The following is a 1,941-nucleotide window of genomic DNA, read 5'->3' as shown; positions in this document are numbered from 1 at the left end:
AAGAAGAACAAGAAGAAGAACAAGAAGAAGAACAAGAAGAAGAACAAGAAGAAGAAGAAGAAGAAGAAGAAGAAGAAGAAGAAGAACAAGAACAAGAACAAGAACAAGAACAAGAACAAGAAGAACAAGAACAAGAACAAGAACAAGAAGAAGAACAAGAAGAAGAAGAACAAGAAGAAGAAGAAGGGAAGGAATAAACCACCAACCAATTAACAAACAAAAACAATAAATGAAAGGTGCCACAAGGTTTATCCCAAGAAGGCACCAAACTTTGCAGTGGCTCTAGCTTTGAAGTTGTGAAATCTTCCTCCACAGTTACGGAGAACTGCTGAGGCCAGAGCCGTCGGTACATGAAGGCCCTTGGAGGTCAAGAGGCCTTGAGACCCCCAACTTATGAAAAGATAAAAATAAAGCTTGGGTTGCATCTGAGACCCCAAGATGTTAGAGGTGCCAGAGCCTTGAGATATTTGCCAAGGAGAGCTGCTTGCAAAGAATGGAACCTTTGCAAAAGGAAACCGTTCTTTGCAGACAGCAAAGCTGGAGAGGTGGAGCTTTCTGACATCAGAAATGAAGCTACAGAATTGAATGTTTACCCTGCTGGTTTTCAGTCTTCTTCAGGTCCGGTATTTCCTAAGTCCCCCATTCCTTTCTTTTGGAATGGTAATATATACTCTGTGTGACTGTGTATTGGAAGTACATGTTCTGCTTTTTCATTTAACAGGAGGTTATAATTAAGAGATTGCCTTGAGTCTCAGAAGAGACTTTGGACTTTTAAACTGGGCTGAGTTTGTCAAAAACTATGGGGACTTTTCACGTTGGATTAAGTATAATTTGCATTGTGGTGCTTGGTAGTGTCTTGAACTTCTAGAGTGAATTCAGAAGACTCGGGTAGCTTAGACATCTTTTATTGCTCTCACATTCTCTAGGGCAGCCAGGAGACAAATATCCACACCACACCCACAAGCTGGAGCAATTTTAACACAACCCATTCAAAGCAGAAAGGGACAGGTCTGGTGTGCAAGGCTGTGTCGAGTAACTTCTACTAGATATACACTCGGCTTGTTTAGCAAGCCCGATCTTCCTTCTCCATCCCATCCTACTCAAAGGAGGAAAGTGGCTAAAGAACGCCCTCCCCTTTCAGCACTCACTCTTAGACTCTGCAAGGACAAGGCACATTCCAGTGACTGCCTCAGACCCTTCCTCAGGAATGATTCCCACAGCAAGCCTTAAAAGAAATCCAGGAGACTCCTGGCATAGAGTGCAATCTAATGAAGACTGTCCAATCTATCACCTTTGTCCTGCTTTATTGGGAAGTGGTAATACAGGTTGGGGTGGCAGAGACCTAGGAGGCCATCTCAGAACTCTTGTTGCTCCCAGGATCCCTTGTGGTGCTACTATAAATAGATGTATTAAATGAAACCACAGGTGGAAAGCCCTGAGCCTGCACCCAGCAGGTGGCAAGCACTTGTCAATCAGCCGTGATCTTATGTCTTCCTTGCTGTGTTTTCTCAGTCCACGGCCCGAGGATGCTAGCCACCTAGAATGAACATCAGCCGCATGCTTCAGTTTCCATTACTCCATCAGATGCTTGCTTCTTAAACATCATTCTGAGGCCCTCGGGTCTCTCAGTTGTCCTTTGTCTGGCTCCATTGCCAGCTTGGCACTTGGCATATTCAGGTCATAGGCGGCCATAAGCATAAAAGCATCTATATTAAACTCATGACAAGGTGTAAAAATCATGGACATCAAAATGAAGTCATTTGTGCCATCTATACTTTTAAAAAGGAAGTCGAACTGGACGTTGGGAAGAAATGCTCTTATATACAGTTACTGATAATAGCTATCACAAAAGATTCTGCCAAGCTTGCACAGAGGTCTCCTCAACCTTGTACCAGAAGTAGTTCTACAAGCTAATTTGCCCAGCAACTGCCTGTTCATCCT

Source organism: Mus caroli, chromosome 3 (genome assembly GCF_900094665.2).
Source record: "Mus caroli chromosome 3, CAROLI_EIJ_v1.1, whole genome shotgun sequence".
In the NCBI taxonomy this organism is placed as follows: Eukaryota; Metazoa; Chordata; class Mammalia; order Rodentia; family Muridae; genus Mus; species Mus caroli.
The sequence above is the reverse complement of the archived record's forward strand: the minus strand, read 5'-3'. Positions refer to the sequence as shown.